The following is a 16,214-nucleotide window of genomic DNA, read 5'->3' on the forward strand; positions in this document are numbered from 1 at the left end:
AGTCACAGACGTCTAGAATGACAAAGACATCCTGTGTCCAAACAGCTGTCTGGAGGACTACAGACTGTGGGCAATCATTGACTTCAACTGTGATATTAGTAAAATACAGACACTATCAACACACACCAAAGATTGCTGCGACAGCTATGACAACACATGAGATGAAACAAAAACATGGAGGGATTTGTTATGTTATAAAAAGTAATGTACAACCCAAGGATAATGTAGACATCACACCCTATAAGCAGACCAATTGGTATGTGACCTGTGTCCTAGGGTAGATGGCATGTGGAATATCCACCAGCATGTGGTGACTACTCCCTTGTATGTAAACCAACTACTGAGTATGTGCAGGACATCTACATCAAGGGCCGTAATACCGCCATGGGTCTCAGTCTTCATCACACCAATAACTGAGTATAATGCACCCTTCTTCATGTACCTTGCTGCACATCTTCCAGTGAAGTGTAACTGACGTGTACCACCTTTGCCACAGTAAGCTCCCACATATCTTATTGGCCATACCTAGTTATTCTTTTTGTTGCACAAACATTACTGTCTGATAGTGTGGAACCCCCATTAAGGTATTATACCAGATGCATGTGTGATACCTGTTCTGGTGATACACCCAGTACATACATACATAGCTGTTTGACAACATTGATGGCATGGGTTATATTTGTGACAGTGTGGATTTTGATATATAGATATACAAATATACGTGTGTGTATATATATATATATATATATATATATATATATATATATATATATATATATAGATATATATATATATATATATATATATATATTACAAAACACACTAAAAAACTAAGATAAATTTCACTAAATACGAATAAACTTCGTGACACAAAAGCATTCAAAATGAATTGAAGAGAAAACACTGGAAACTCTTGTATTATTTAGCACTTTCGTCTTCTTTATTATCGAGACTTCTTCAGAAAGACGTTTCATTATTAAAAGCAATCATTTTAGCATTGTTTAAATACGATATTTTGAGCTGTTTATTTAAATTACCAACACAGTTCTTAACCAATAATACTGTGAGGCCATTGGTCCTGCAAGGTGCTGAGTGCATCTTTATTATCATTATAATAAAGAGGTGATTCAGTTACCTGTAGTCCTGCAAGGTGCTGTGTGCATCTTCATTATAACATAAATTAATTCAGTTATCCAGAGGGGAACCTGTAGTGTTGTGTGTATAGAGTCGTGTGCTTCCCGTATACCTGAAACAGACATTCCTATTAGATGTCGTTTGCATACCGGGCAACCGTGTGAACCACATATGCTTTGCGATATCTAACATAACACCAGTGGTGTAAACAAAGTCAACCCGTGAAGTCTATCCTTATTAGCAAGAAATATTCGTCCCTGGTAGGATAACCCAAAAATTAAAAGTGATTCTTTGAGGAAACTCATGTCTCGAAAGGTAGACATGGCTGGGTTCCTATGTGCCCATGGACTACAGCGTGTGGAAGACTGAAGATACTTGGGTCAGGACAACATACAAGATGGGTCCCGAGGAGTGGAGGGTGGGCAATATGTGGTGGTGTGGTTGCTACGGGCCAGCAACTGGAAAAGGGATGGTTGCTGCGTGCATGAAGCTGGGTGAGGGGAAGGAACTGTGGGTAAAGTGGGTGTGGATCGAGGATAGACTGTGTTGGATGGACCTGTACTGATCGGCCTGCCTAGTGGGTGGGGGAGAGGGAAAAAAAACACATCTCTAATGCACCCTGTCAACAATAACAGATACTGTATGACTACCTTCTGATTAGATCAAGACCAGTTACATTTCAAAGCTTTCAATCTCTATACCATTTTAGGGCACATTTAATGTTTAGGCTTTCATTAAGTCCTGGGTTAGCATCTGCTCTAAGTTCAATTTGCCATTTTAGCTCACGGACCTGTAAGAACGTGTCGACGTCCCCTACGAACTCAGTTACTCTTTCCAATTCTGTGAATTTAAACCCTGTAAAATTCAGGCAGATTGTGCTACATTTGGCTAAGGCATTCAAACTGTCCCACTTGCGGATTGCTGTGATGTGTTCCTTTGTGTGGTCACTTAGCCTTCTGTTGGTTTTGCCTATATAGAAAGTGCCACAGCATTCACAAATAGCACAGTAAACCACAATTTTTAGAGTTACAGTCAAAGTGGTCATGGAATCGGACTGCTCTGTTGCAATATGGGAAGTCTTGATAATAAAGAAGATGAAAATGCTAAATAATACAAGAGTTTCCAGTGTTTTCTCTTCAATTCATTTTGAATGCTTTTGTGTCACGAAGTTTGTTCGTGTGTGTGTGTGTGTCTGTGTGTATGTATATATATACATATATATATATATATATATATATATATATATATATATATATATATATATATATATATATATATATATATACATATATATATATGCCATTCACACCAGTCAACCAGTTTGCATTGATCATAATGTCAAATACAGGTATAGCAGTGTCCCTCCTAACATCTCCAGCAGATGTTACAGTGTCAAAACAATGTTTTTGATTACCCTCATATATTTCTGACATGCCACAATAGTTGTACAAGTGTGCTTGTGCAGAACCATCTATGATAATTCAGAATCATACATGTTAAGTCAGAGACATGGGATTACTGGTGGTATTATTCTGATATCGTCCATGATTGTGTGCGGTTCATTTACTGTTGTCCATGAACCTGTAAATGTGCCCCACTTGTTGGAGACTTCTGCTGACAGTACAGTCATATTGAGCCAAATAAGTTTGCACAGCTTCACAAAATGCACCCAACCCCGATTGTGTATAACATCCCTGATAGATGTCTTCTCCATTGTTCCTGTCAGGATGCTTGTATCACAAAGACATCTTCTCCATTGTTATTTCACCTTGTTTGACAGTCACATAATGTACATTTTCACTTTGCAGTCCATACTGTACCATTGCAATGTGTGATTAGTGTTTCTGCTACAGCAGTCTTCATACATGCCCTCATCTGCTGTACATTAAGATGTTTCACCTGTCCTCTTTCCCTGTGTTCATTAATTCAATTCATCTGTTTGTCCCTGTTCAATACACACACTTGCCCTGAATGTTTGTTTTAAATGGCAGTCCATGTACCCTTACAGATCATTTACACACATTTTGTACAGAATGTCAGGAATGGGATTCCACAATACGCTGCACTGTATACACTATCCTGCACTGTGTTTGGACCATTTACATTGCTATATAATAAACTCCAGTAAAAATTGTGGCATTCTGCGTAATCCTGCTAACCTAGTTTGCTCTAAGGTAAACATGTTTGCTAGCTATGTTGCTTTACACGATTTTCTGGCTGACAACAGTGTTGCCAGCCATGAAACCACACTTGCTTATATTTAAATGCGGTGTGCGGCATGAATATATAATCACTGCTGCTCACAGTGAAAACAAGTAAACTCCATCTAGGCTTTGCGCAAAGCTTATACAGAATTTATTGAACCCTACCAATAATGTTAAAATTGGTTAAGAAACGATACAAAGCATATGACAATCATTTAATATTTAGAGAAATTTTAGACAGTTTGTAGAGAAATTAAAAGTAAGTTAGTCTAATACAAATAGGAACTGCAATATGAAGTAAGGGAAAACCAGGCTTATGGTATATTTAGAGTCAGGGGAGAGAATTAGCAGTAAGGAAGTAATTGAAGAAGGGAGAGTAAGGAGGTATAAGGAATGAAAAGGTACTTGTTCACATTCACATATGATATGTGATACCTATATATATCTGGGTAGCTATATATGTTTTTCTCCTATAAATCTATGTATGTATCATTGTGTGCATATGTGATAGTGTATGCATGCATAATGTGTGTGGGTGCATATGTGCGTATGCGTTTGTTTGGTCAAGCCCCAAAGGTCTGAATTTTTTTAAATTAAATGCTGCTAAATGATTGCAATGCCTGCAAAGCTGGCTGATGCACAAAATTGTCACATCTAGTAGCCATCTGAATTTCTGAGACTCACAATGCCAAGTCTCAGAATGTAAAAAGTCTTGGATAGTGGAACAGTCTCCCCCAAATGCTGCAATCTATAGGCAATACTATACATTGAGCAGCACAATAAGGATAATGACCACACAGTGCATTGTGTCACTGGCTATTCTAATGATTCTAATCATTTTAATGATTAAAAATCAGAAGGGGCCAAAAAAACTATGAGGTACATCTCCCCCCAACACACATCCTCAGTGACTTTAAAAGAAAGAAATTATGATGTAACCATAAGGCATTCCTTAAAGCCATAAAGCACAGCTGTGTAAGTAAACTTACCATAACAGTAGATGTCCGAATTATCACTGCTACAATAGCCTAAGCTATATGGGTTATATCCTGCACAGGATATAACCACTGGCCAGCTCCCAAATCTTCAGGGCAACTTCCACATGTCAAAACCATTAGTCAGCTTGAGCTGAGCTGACCAAAAAAGACAGGTGTGGGCACCAAGCCCTTCAGAGATTTCACCCTAACTGAGAAAGGGAGGCTAAGCCCTGAGAGTGCCTTGATTGCTAAGAGTGAGAAGAAATGTATGTCCACACCCTGGCATAAAAGCACACCAAAAAGGGGGGGTGGAGGGAGCTGCTACTGCAGCAATGATCATTCGAGAATCTACCATTATTGTATGTTTTCTTACACAACTGTACTATGCTCTTTTTACTGATTGCTGCTGCAGTAGACTAAGCTATATGAGTAGATTACCACAGCTTAAAACAACTGAGAGATGGAAGGAGAAAGGTTTAGAAGCTCCTGGAAAATTGCCCTAGCAAAGCCTGACCTACATCGGGAGAAGGAAACTAACTTGTATTGCTTTGTAAAAGTATGTACAGAGGGCCACATTGGTTCTTTTAAAATACTTCTAGAATCCAACCCTTTCGAAAAAGCCATATATGAGGCCAAGGCCCTAGTACAGTGGGTCTTGACCCCATCTGGAATAGTTTTGTTGCAACAATCATTTGGAAATAGTCTGCTCTGACACATGTTCTCCCATCTTCTTACCTTCACAAGAACTGAACAATTGATCAGAAGATCTGAAATATTTAGTTCTGCCAAGATTATAAATGAGCTGTCTGTGACATCCAAAGTATGAAGTATGAGATGGATAGTTTGGCTTAAAGTAAACCCAGATACCACTTCAGGCATAAAAGAAGGATTAGTTCTCAAGGAAACTCTGTCTCTGTGAAAAATGAGATGAGGTTAACTTTAACCTTTAAGATTAAGATTGATGCAATGATGTGTCCTAAAAGGCAGCCCAGTGGCCAACCTGGTGATGTGGTTATAGCAGGTTGAGAGTTTAAGTACAGTCTTGTTTATATTAGTGACTATAGGGGATGCGTACAGAAGTGTTGAGAAGGTGAGAGTGAGCTATGGCAATTTTAGCTGAAGGGGTTAGGAAGGCTTTTATTCTGTAAAGTGACCCTAGTTTTTTATTGATGGTTTTGATCAATTGGTTTACATGTAGGTCGAATTTTAGATTGTTTTCTATAATGACACCTAGTAGTTTTGTAGAGGGGTCAGGGGAGATTAATATGCCATCATTTGCATTTATGGTAAAGGTAAAAGCAGGAGACCTTTGTGTTGGTGAGAATAACAGCATTTTATTTCTTTTGGGATTTAGTATCAAATGACATTCAGAAAGCCAGTTTTCTATAGTGTTAAAGGTGGATTGGGTAGCAGAACATAAATCTGCTGGAGATGTGGCAGAGCAGATCAGGGTGGAGTCATCAAAATAATGGATACAGCTGACGTTTGGGATGACAGTATACAGGTCGTTAATGAAGATGGAAAACAGCAGGGGCCCTAGTATAGAGCCTTGTGGTAGTCCAAGGGTGTTGGGTAGTAGGTTAGAAAGTTTGTTCTGCCAAACAACAGCCTGCTGTCTCCCATTCAGGTAGGATGTAAACCATTGAAGGGTCTTGGTATCTAGACAGAATGTTTGCAAGGTGTGTATTAGAAGTTGGTGATCAACCATGTTGAATCACTTGGAAATATCCAAGAAGAGGGTGGCGGATATATGAATGTTGTTGTGATTATAATTTATGGTGTTGGTGAAAGCTAGTAGGACTGAAGTAGTGCTGTGGTGTGGACGGAAGCTGTGTTTGGTATCTGCCATGAGGTGATTCTGGATTTGGTGGTGCATGAGTTGTATGTGAATACATTTTTCCGTAATCTTTGCAAGTGGTGTGAGTACGGCTATTGGTCTGTAATTGGAGAATTCAGTAGAGCTGCCTCCTTTATGAAGTGGGATTACATAGGATATTTTCTAGATGGTGGGAATTCTAGCTTCTTTTATGGTTCGATTAGTTAGTATTAATACTGGGTAGGGAATAGCATCAGCTGATTTTTGAAGGTACTCAGTGGTGAGTTGATCAGCAGAGAGTGTGGTGGGATTTAATTTTAAGATCAAGGTATGGATAAGTGACTTGGCCACTGGTTGGAAGCTGAATGAGAGTAGGTTTCTATGGGAGGTACTTTCAGGACCAGGGGAGCTAGGAGGTAGTTGGCTTGTTAGGGCTTGAATTGTCTCAGTAAAGAGTCGGTTAAAACTATCTGAAACATCCTCGGGGGTTATCAATAGTAGCAGCTGGGATGGGGGTAGAAGTTTGTCCAGGATGAAGTAGATTATTCAATCCTCCCCAAAACTTCTGGGGGTTGTTTTGATTTACTGTCTGTAAGTCTTGGAAGGATATTCTTGAGAACCTCTGAACCAAAGGTAGCTCTACTTCTGAAAATTAGGTGCAATTTGTAATGAGTAACAAGGGTATTAGCACTGGTCCATGTGGATGCTGCACAAGTATCATTGATATAAGTTCTTGACCAAAATGCAGATGAAGTGGAAATGGATCTAGTTGAATGGGCTTTTTGGCTTTCTTCATAGAGAAAGGCCCTGTTGGAAATAAATCCAGGAAATGCAGTTAGTTATCCATTTGGACAATGTAACTTTAGAAACTGGAGAACCTAGCTGAGTTGGTGAAAAGGAGACAAACAGCTGGTCTGTTTTGCTGAATTATTTTGTTCTGTATAAATTAAAAAGTAATTGTCTATGCACATCCAGAAGATGTACCATGTATTTTCCTTTGTTTGGAAAATTTGTAAAGAAGACTGGTAAATGAATGGTTTGGTTAATATTAGATTCAGAAGCCACTTTAGGTAAGAAAGAAGGGCTGGTTCATAAGATAATTTATTTTTATTTATTTTTTATTTATTTTATTTATTTAACATTTGTTGACCGGGAATGTCCGACTAGGTTCCACAGATCCTGTTTTCAGCGGAGGCCCGGGGAGAAATGCTCCAGATAACCTTGTCTTTGTCAAAAACAATGTAAGTAGTCTTATATGAAAGAGGCTGGAGTTTGGAAATCCTTTTAGCCAAAGTAATAGTTTTCCAAAATAGACACTTTGTCAGTTATTGCTGAAGGTTCAAAGGGATTTTGAGTCAAATCTTGCACTACCACTGTTAAATCTGAAGGAGGTGATGGATCCTTTACTGAGGGTCTAAATAGGAAGGTGCCTTTTAAGAATCCCTTACATAACTTGGAAGCAGCCAAACAATACTTTTTGTCTCCTGAATGAAAATTTGGTATGGCTGCCAATTGTACTTTGATTGTGGAAGAACTAGCACCTTCTTTAAAGAGAGAAGTTAGAAAGTCTAGTACAGCAGAGACAGGAGCAGTAAAAGGATCAATGTTGTTTCTCAGAACCCAAAATGAAAATATTTTACATTTAATCTTCACAATTTTATTGGTGGAGTCTTTTTTCAAGGATAACAGCATGGCATGCACTGGGGAAGAAAGCTTGGTCTGTCTGGCTATTAACAGAACTGGAGAAACCATGAAGTTAATTTGAGGGCTGGGATATTGGGATGATTCATCCCCGAGGGATTTGACAGAAGGTCTGGACTTGGTTGCAGTATCCAGGGAGGATAACAAAGATTAGACCAAAGTTAGGGGAAATCACACCTGGCGAGGCCAAAAAGGGGCAATGAGGATGTCCGATCTTTTTAACCAGCTGCCTTTCTGTAAGAATTTTGGAATCAGAGGTACTAGTGGTAGGCATATAGGAGACAAAAAGGACAAACATTTACTAGAGCATCTCTCGGTGACTCTCCCTGAGATAGGGATCAGGGTAAAGTACACGCTGCATTTGTTGTTGTGGAGAGATGCAAAGAGATCACAGCATTGTTGGCCCCAATGGTGGAAAATTTTCAGTGCCACTGACTTATTAAAAGAACACTCCTGTGGCATCAAAACGAACCTACTGAGTTTGCCCACCAGGATGTTGATTTTCCCTGGAATGTGTGTTGCTACTAAAAAGCAGTTGGAGGAGAATCCCCATTGTCACAGTCTCATGACTTCTTGGCAAAGGGGATAAGATAGAGTTCCCCCTTGTCTGTTGATATACCAGACCACAGACATGTTGTTGGTTTGAATTGCAATGCTCCCTAGAGGAAGAGCATATTGGAATGCCTGCAGCGCTAAAAGGGCTAATCTCATCTCCAGGACATTGATATGTAAATTGGTCTCTTGGGGGGCTCATGTGCCTTGGACCGTACTTCCCAAGTAATACCCCCCACCCCAGCTGGGAGGCATCCATGTTCACTGTGGCCAACGGGGGAGATAAAACAAAAGACTGACCTTGGTAAATGTTATCTGATGGGACCCACCAGTGAATATGGCATTTGCATATTTGAGTAAGTTTGATTGCAACAATAGGGGGTGTCTAGGAAAAGACCATTGAACAGCTAGAATCCATTGAAGGATATACACCAAGTAGTGTGTGTCGATCAATATGTGTTCATGCATCTTTAAGAAGCTATCCAAGGGCTTGCACAAGTGTATAAATATTGAGCACATCTAAGTCTGACTGCCATTTTGTAGTAAGCTGTTGAGATGCAAGCATGTATGTATGTGAGGTCTGTCTGTTAACCAGTTGGTTTATATTTTATGATACTGCTATCCATCTTGATGTGTTTGTATGTATTAAAGCATCTAAACAAAATACCTCACCTGCTTTTCACCTATGTTAGACATGGACGAGCGACATGGTGTCAGAAGCAGCAGGTCTAAAGGACTTGAAGCCAGGATGGAATCTAAATTCTTCAGTTTGAGAGGCACTCAGTTGAAACTGGAGAAATACATTGGAGTGAATCATCCCTACAACATTCATACTTCACAAAACAGGTCAGAAATGAATTTCAGATGTTAAAACTTGCTCAGCACTATTTTTTTATTCTCAAAATATGAAACGAGGCATCCCGAACATTCTAAATGATATTCGCTTAAACCAATATGTCTGATATTGATAAAATATTTGAATTACTACAGAAAATGTTTGAAATAAAGTCTGAGTTGCATAAAATTAATAAAATAAAGGGAAACGACTGCATTTTCACCACGCACGTTTTTCATATTAATCAAAGATATCTGAGTTATCAGAAGTGTATAAAGTGTTCACATGTTTGTGCAATATTACAGTAAAGTTATCTTAGAGAATACAGCCAATACAGAGCATATTTTGCAAAGTACAGTATTTCAAAGAGTTTATTGTACATTTGAATACTATTACAAGCTCACAGAACAGTTTGTACATAATTACAAGGGCCATATTTTCAGTGTATGCACAAACACATACTTTGTGGGTATGGCAGATGTATTTCGAAAGCCCAGTGCAGTTGTGTTTGACAGTAATATTGCTGAGAACTGGAGAGTGTTTGAGCAAGAGTACAACATTTTCATACAGACTGCATTTTCTGATAAAGATGACCGTACAAAGGCATTTATTCTGCTTAATTTAGCTGGGTCATAAGCCATAGAAAGGGAACATTCATTTGTGTATGCACCTATTGACTATACAAAAGAGGGGGAAACCATCATATTGTTGTACAGGCTGAGTCAAGGCAGGACCCTGAGTGCTTAAAACATAAATTTTAGAGAAATGTGTAACCCCCAGACATATTTTACAATGGAAAGGCATTTATTTTACACAAGGGATCAAACGCCTGGTGAAACCTCTGCAGCATATATAACTAACTTGAGAAATAAAGCTAAAGCGTGCAGATTTGGTGAATTATGGGATGAGTTGATAAAATACAGACTTGTGTGTGGTATTAAAGATGATGCTGTGAAAAACATTTTGCTTCGTGACAGTGTTTAACTTTGAATAAGGGCAATGAGATTTGTCAGATATACGAGCTCGCAGAAAAGCACACAAATATGCTTACAAATTAGACTAGGTCTAGAAGGCACAGTTATAAAGCTCATGTTGATAGTATGCAGCACGTAGTTAAAAGAAACAGTCCCAAGCACATGGCAGAAACTGTAACCCCTGGAGCACTGACTCGTTTCCAGCAAATTACAGAGTTCGCACAGTCTCAGTAAAGCATAAAAGCGACGAGTCAGCAAACTCAAAGCATGGGCCCTAACCCAATTTCATTGCCAACTGTTGTAATTGTGGTGGAAATCACGAATCTAAAAGGAAAAAAAATGTTTAGCTTTTGGTCAGCAATGCCACAAATGCAGTAAATGGAATAATTTCAAAAGATTTTGTAAATCAAAAGATCCACATTCTTTTATTAAAAGGGAAGATTTTAAGAAACGAGTTGATCAGTTAGACAGATGCAACCCTTCTCTTTATGTTGATGTTGCGTTAGTGCTTTATGAAACAGTCAATGCAGTAGATTTAAGTGCAAAGAATTAAATATTTTGTACTGTTCGGATAAATGGAAAACCCATAGAGCTCAAAGTTGACAAGGGTTCCAAGTGTAATGTTATGTCAGCAGAAACATTTGCTAGAGAGTGTCATGGTAAAAGGCTTAATAGGGAAGCCTCCAGTTGTGTACTCCATAAAGTTAGACCCAGATGTCAGTCCAGTTATCAGGCTATCATGAAAAGTTCCAATAGCCATGCAGGACAGAGTCAAAGCTGAGCTAGATAAAATGGTGCAACAAGGTGTGATTTGTCCAGTTTCAACTCCAACCGAATGGGTATCTTCCATGGTGGTAGTTCATAAGAAAAGCTCAGATGACATCAAAATATATATTGATCCACAAGAGTTGAAAAAAAGCACTAAAAAGACCTCATCATCTAATGCGCACAGTCGAAGAAGTCGCAGCCTTGATGCCAAATGCCACTGTTTTTTTCTGTCTTAGATGCAGAGTTCATTTTGGCAAATTCAGCTTAACAAGAAATCACCATTGCTCACTACTTTCAGTACTCCATTTGGCAGGTACAGATTTTTGAGAATGTCATTTGGGATAAATTCTGCAAGTGAAGTCTTTCAAAGTGAAATGGAGAAACTTTTTTCTGAGTATCCTTGAGCTGTTATAGGTCATGGTGAAGCTGAGCATGACAGAAACCTCAGAAAAGTTCTAGAAATGGTTCATCAAGTGAATATTAAGCTCAATACACAGAAATGCAAATTCAGGCTACAAGAAGTTACTTATATTGGTCATTTATTTACCAGTTAAGGCCTATGACCAAACCTTTCAAAGCAAACAGTCATTCTCGAGATGCCATCTCCAGACAATGTTCAAGCCCTGCAATGTTTTCTTGGCATGGTTAACTATCTAGGCAAGTTCATTCCAGACTTGAGTCAAATATCAGCATCACTCAGAAAGCTGACACATAAAGATTTATCATGGTCTTGGTTAGAGCAACACCAAAGAGCATTTGATATCCTGAAACACAGAATTGCTAGCCCACCAACTCTCAGATACTATGATGTTCACAAACCAGTTACCTTTTCATGAGACACTTCAAAATTTGGTCTAGGTGCAGTCATTCTAAAAGTGGCTCAACCTGTTGCCTATGCATCGAGAACTCTTACCCAAACTGAAATGCAGTATGCCCATATCGAGAAAGAGCTTTTGGCAATTGTGTTTGCATGTTTGAAGATGATTATGCTTATGGTAAACGTATCCAGATCGAAACAGACTACCTTCAAGATACTATCTTGAGAAAGCCTATGCATTCAGCTCCAGCCAGACTGCAACGTATGATGCTGAGATTGCAAAAGTATAATTTCACTCTTGTCTGCAAGAAAGGCAAACTTCTTTATCTTGCTGATACATTATCTAGATCGCCCAGAAACACCACAGAACACCACAAGAACGAGAACCTTGATTTTGAAGTCATGGAAGTGAGAAATTTTTCTTCCACATGTCTTGATGAGCTGAGAGATCATACAGCCACAGATCCAGTTTTAGAAAGGTTCAAGCACTTTATCAATCAAGGATGGCTGTCAAAGCAATCTAGTTTACCTCCAGAAGTGCAACCTTGTTTTCCATACAGAGATGAGATTTTTCCCAATAATGTTATCATTATGAATGGTCCAAAAGTAATTGTTCCAAAGTCCTTGCAACAAGAATACATTACAATCTTGCATCATGGTCACCCAGGAATAGACTCTACCAAAAGAAGGATGAGAGGACTAGTAGTTTGACCTTCTATGTCACAAGACATTGAGAATGTACTTTCATCTTTTTCCATGTGTAATAGTACAAAGCCACATCAGCAGAAGGAACCACTTCAGCTAAACCGGATTCCTGAATTACCTTGGTCTACAGTAGCCACCAACATTTTTGAGTGGAATGGTCACCATTACTTAGTGTTAGTAGACTCTTGCTCCAATTGGTTTGAGACTGACCTACTTCCTAATCTAGCATCCAGTACTGTCATTACTAAGATGAAGTGTCATTTTGCAGTACATGGTAGTCCACACAAAGTTATTTCTGACAATGGCACGCAGTTTACAAGCCAAAAGTTCAAAGGATTTGCTGAAGAATGGGACTTTACTCATGTCACGAGTAGCCCTGAGTACTCGCAGTTAAATGATTTGACAGAATGTGTGTGTAGTTCAAAGTGCAAAACAGTTACTAGAGAAGTCAAAATGAGATAACAGTGATGTTTTCCTGAATCTCATAAATCTCAGAAATGTTCCTCGTAATAAACATCTTGGTTCACCTGCTCAGAGACATCTGTTGAGACAAACCAGAGCCACATTACCATTCAGTAGTCAATTGTTGGTTTCATGTATCAAGAACAACAGGTCAGTGAAAGCCAATCTGTTGAAGAAACACCTGACCCAGAAGTCCTGTTATGATAAAACCAGCAAACCACTCAATCCATTATGAGAAGGAGAAGTGGCAAGGATGCAAACATACAAAGGTTATGATAGGATTAGAGTAGTAAAGAATATTTGCCCAGAGCCGAGATCATGCATTATAGAATCACAAGGAACAGAGTTTAGGTGGAACGGAAACATTTGAGACCAGTGTCCAGGCCTATTCCACAGCACATAGCCTGTGAGAAAGACTCCTTATCTTAGAGTGAGTTGTCCGGTGTTCCAATTTCTGAGGAAGTTCCAAAGAATATTCCCATTCCTGTGATGAATCCAAACATTCCTGATACAAGTTGTTCAGAGAAGACTGTCCCTGTTGCTAAATTCAGTCCAGATTGTTATGTTAAGAGATTTGGTTGTATCTCCAAACTGTGTAGCAGGTACATGGTAGCTTGGACATGAACACTGTGGTTTATTTCTAATGTCTATAATAATGCATGTCTAACTCTAATATTGTGCTTACAAAGGGCAATCTTTTTAAGAGGGACGATGTGAATCAGTACGTCTACATGTATCTTTAAGAAGCTATCTAATGGCTTGCACAAATGCATAAATACTTGGCACATGCAAGTTTGACTGCCATTTTGTAGTAAGCTGTTGAGATGTAAGTATGTATGTATGTAAGATCTGTCTGTTAACCAGTTTGTTTACATTTTATGATACTGCTATCCTTCTTGATGTGTTTCTATGTATTAAACATCTAAACAAAATACCCCGCCTGCTTGTCATCTATGTTATAGAGGGATGAGCAACAGTGTGCTAAAGGGTCTAAAACTATAGCCGCTGCCATGGAACCTAAAGCCTGAAGACTTAAGTCTGGCAGGAGGAGTAGGATGCGATAGAATTTGAAGAACCTGAGATCTGAGTATGCATACGTGGTGAGAAGGTAAGGAAGCAATCTGAGTTGCTATGTTCATGTGGGCACCAATAAACTCCAAGCTCTGTACTGGTGTCAGTTTGGATTAGGCAAAATTGACTATTATACCTAGTGATTGACAAATCTGGAGCAAATAGACCCTGGCTTGCTCTAGGAGATGGATGGTTGGTGTGGTGAGAAGATAGTCATCTACTTATGGAAACACTTGGAATCCTTGTAGTCTCAGATGAGCTGCTGCCACTGCCATATGCTTGGTGAACACCCTGGGGACTGTGGTGAGTTCAAATTGGTCCTTGGTTGGTCGCTTGGTCTGGTGTTGTCTGGTTTGTGTTGCTGCTGTCTCCATGTTCCCATTCATTGATGTCTGGTCTGTTCCGTGTCGGCTGATTATGAAGCAGGATTAATGGACTTGGCTGGTTTTGAAGTGGGGTTTGTGCCCTCTTATGCATAGTGGGGGAGTTGTTCTCGACTGGTGGATTTAGTGTACGAAGGGATCCCTCCTCCTGGGTTACATTGAGTTATTAGTTAATCCTTGGGGTTCCAATATAGGCATTGAGCTGATTGTGGGATATTCTCCTTGCCTTCTCCACGTATTTCGGGAGAGTGTTGGCTTAATTGGGTATGCATAACCATCCTCGTATTGTTTCTTGTCCATGAGTAATTTCCTTTTTTTGCTTTCAATCAACGTCGCCAAAATGTCTAGTAATCCTGTACAGTACATTTTCCTACGCTGCTGTGTGTTCATTAAAGGTGGGATCCCACTGGATACGTGTTTGTAGTTAATTTATTTGAGTCTTGTAGGTGGCCATGCTCTCAGTGTTGCTTCAGGTAAGGGCTTTCATGGCCGCTAGTCCAGAGTAATTATACATTTTTACCAGCTCTTTATATAATTGAGAGTTCAGAGAGGTCTTGTTAGGGGAATCTGTTGTATCTAAGACCTTGTGGAAATATATTCAGCTCCAAGTAGAAGTTGTCATGTTCTAGGTTTTTGTAGGTCTTGATCAATCTTTCAAACCTAGTAATCAGGGACTTCATACTTTGTGAGCTCATTCTACTTTGGGGGTGATTAGTTTATACCCCAGTACCTTGGTTGGAGTACCGGAAGGGGTTCGCTTCTGTCCAAGTAAGCAAAAAAAAACAAGGGATTGCGTGGTCTGTTCTTCCCTCCTGGTTCTGTTGTCATTTGTAGTGGCCTCGGGTTTGGTGTGGTCCAGGGACTCCGTTTGGTCCCAGGTGGCCCCTTCATTTGTTGGTGTTAAAAGTCTGTTGTTCAGGTTCGAGAAGAGGTCCTGTGCCTTCTTGATCCCCTCAGATAATCTTGTAACAACTGTTGTTGGATCCATCAGTGTACTGCTCATGGTTGCTTCCGTCATGGTTTGGCTACTGGAGCCCAAGTTGGGTGTTTTGTTCTCTGCCATTCTATCATGTGGAGTAAAAGACTTACAAATGTTAAAAACCACATTAAAAATGAAGATAAATTTCACTAAATACAAATAAACTTTGTGACACAAAAGCATTCAAAATGAATTGAAGAGGAAACACTGGAAACTCTTGTATTATTTAGCGCTTTCATCTTCTTTATTATCAAGACTTCTTCAGAAAGACATGTTTCATTATTAAAAGCAACCATTTTTGCATTGTTTAAATACAAAATTTTGAGCTGTTTATTTAAATTACCAACACAGTTCTTAACCAATAATACTGTGAGACCATTGATAATTATCATTATTTTAAAGACGTGATTCAGTTACCAGTAGTCCTGCAAGGCGCTGTGTGCATCTTCATTATAACATAATTTAATTCAGTTATCCAGAGGGGAACATGTAGTGTCCTGTGTATACAAGGGTCATGTGCTTCCCATATACCTGAAACAGACGTTCCTATTAGGTGTCATGTGCACACCAGGCAACCGTGTGAACGACGTATGCTTTGCAATACCTAACATAACACCAGTGGTGTAAACAAAGTCAACCAGTAAAGTCTATTGTTATTACTAAGAAGTATTCATCCCTGGCGAGACGACCCAAAAATTAAAAGTGATTCTTTGAGGTAACTCATGTCTCAAAAGGTAGACATGTCTGGGTTTCTATGTGCGCATGGACTACAGCATGTGGAAGACTGAAGATACTTGGGTCTGGACAACGTACAAGATGGGTCCTGAGGAGTCAAG

Source organism: Protopterus annectens, chromosome 7.part0 (genome assembly GCF_019279795.1).
Source record: "Protopterus annectens isolate FY-2018-M chromosome 7.part0, PAN1.0, whole genome shotgun sequence".
NCBI lineage: Eukaryota > Metazoa > Chordata > Ceratodontiformes > Protopteridae > Protopterus > Protopterus annectens.